The sequence below is a fragment of the Brassica oleracea genome, chromosome C7, assembly GCF_000695525.1.
Source record: "Brassica oleracea var. oleracea cultivar TO1000 chromosome C7, BOL, whole genome shotgun sequence".
Classification (NCBI taxonomy): Eukaryota; Viridiplantae; Streptophyta; class Magnoliopsida; order Brassicales; family Brassicaceae; genus Brassica; species Brassica oleracea.
In genome coordinates this window covers 18,699,068-18,701,357 of record NC_027754.1, presented here as the reverse complement: position 1 = coordinate 18,701,357, position 2,290 = coordinate 18,699,068, and positions in this window count along the sequence as shown.

Here is a 2,290-nt window from a genome sequence, read left to right as displayed (position 1 = left end):
GAAAAGATGTCGAGCGTGCTTTTGGAGTCTTGCAAGCTCGATTTGCCAGAGTTAAAAATCCAGCACTTTTTTGGGATAAAGCCAAAATTGGGAGGATTATGAGAGCATGTATCATACTCCATAATATGATTGTAGAAGAGGAACGAGATGGATACACTCATTTTGATGTTTCAGAGTTTCAACAAGGAGAAGACACCGGAACTTCACATGTCGATCTCACGTATTCTACAGATATCCATTCAAATATCGCCAGTATGATGGGTGTTCGAACTAGAATTCGTGATAGACAAATGCATTAACAACTCAAAGCTGATTTAGTTGAACATTTATGGAGTAAATTTGGACGTGATGAAGACAACAACTGAGTTCGGAATGTTTCTTTCAAATTATTCTCGTTTATTTTATTAATCCTTGTTTTTTTAAATTTTAAAATCTATGTTTAAAATTTTCTTTTTTACCATGTTTTATTTAATAAATAAATTTTATGTTTTAAAAAATGTTTTTTTTAAGAACCCCTAATTAAGAAACTACCATTGGAGTACACATTCTAATAGTTTCTTAACTATGATCCTTAAGTACAATCAAAGTACAATTAATTAATTAAAAAAAACATTAAGAAACCTATATGGGGTCATAGGGATAAACATGCTCTACGGTCATCTTAGCGATAGGTCCAAATTAGTTTGAGGTACTCATATTGTGAATTATATTAATGCTTTCCCAGACTTTGCTCTCAGGTCTATTCTTCCTATATGCTACATCGGGCACCCATTTTTATTTTGATCAAGTGTCTAACCAGCCAGATTTTCTTAGAAGCGTTAGAATTTCAACTATACACTTAGCGTGCGTCAGTTCGTAATCTCTGAAACATAACATCATGCAGGGAATGTGTCATGGATGGCGGGTCTTCCTCAACCTCCACCAAGTATGAAGGTGTCCAAAAATTTGATTCTGTGATCACGTGAAATCCCAACTTATAAAATTTTGAATTAATAAGATTTATCTCTGTTGCTTCTAACTTAAAAATTAATTATGATGTGTATTCTCTTCTTTACATATCCTACATGCCTATAATTGATATTAACAGGTTTCTAAGTTTGGATGTTCAAAACTAGGATGGAGAATGAAAAAGCAAGCCTTCCATGAAGAGTTTCAGAGATAAATAAAAAGAATAGTTTGAAATAAAGATACAACCCAGCACAACTCATGGTAATATCGCTCAACATTACATTTGGCAATGTGTTAGGATTGTTGCCAAAAATATCAACTCAGCTTACTATAATTTTTTTTTCAAACAGGAGGTATCTGTTGAAGACACAGAGGCTAGACCACTGCCACAGTACCTAAAGGATTTAATAGGCAGACCCTACATTTTCAAGTTAAAGCTGTTCTAATTCAATTTCTCTTCTAAACATCAGTCTTTTACCATAGCAAGGATCTTCGATGACAATGACGTCAGCCCCTGCGGGACATGTATGTGCCACCCATTGTCTATATGTGTACTCGGCTCAATCTATTTAGTTCTCCGTTTTTTTAATTGTCTATGCAAATAGAAGAACCATGGTACTGGAGCTGTGAAAACTAAGGCTTCTCATGGTGTGACCAGATAAGCCCCTAAGACCAACGGTGGGATTGATGTTGTTGGGATGGTTGAAGGAACTGCAGCTGCCACTCCAACTTGACCTACTCACATGGAATTAATGCTGAGATGATTTCTCCGAAAGAGATGTGCCCTTTCGGAGCTTCCAAAAATACGCACTAGTTCTGAGGATTGCACTGTTCGCATTTGACATGCCACGACTTGCAAGTGTTCTATCTAAGACCTTTTTTCTGTCAATAAACATAACAATGCTGTTTCTTTTTTTTCGTATTTAAGTTAATTACGCCTTGGACACATGAGATTCTTTCATGTATTCATTTTCACAGTAGATTTGTTTTCTTTATTTTGTCTTTTGGTTTGTTATTTCTATTTTATATTTTTCAGGCTAGAGAACGTTATGAAGTATGTTCTCGAGAGAGTTTAGACCATTAGTTACATAAAAGGATCGGGCCGGTGAGTTTCTGTATTCCTGCTTCCTCATTTTACGTTTCTATAAGTCAATGTTAGTTAGATTACTTTCCATGAGTAGATGTTCTATCTTGGTAGAATCTTTGTTTCTGATTTGTTCTTAGTTCTCTTCTGAAAATGACGATTTGGGGAGCTAATGGCGGTTAGGATTGCTAAGAGCTATTGTCGGATCAGTGTTAAAAAAGACCATCAACAACGAATGTGTTTGCATTTTACAGGGTT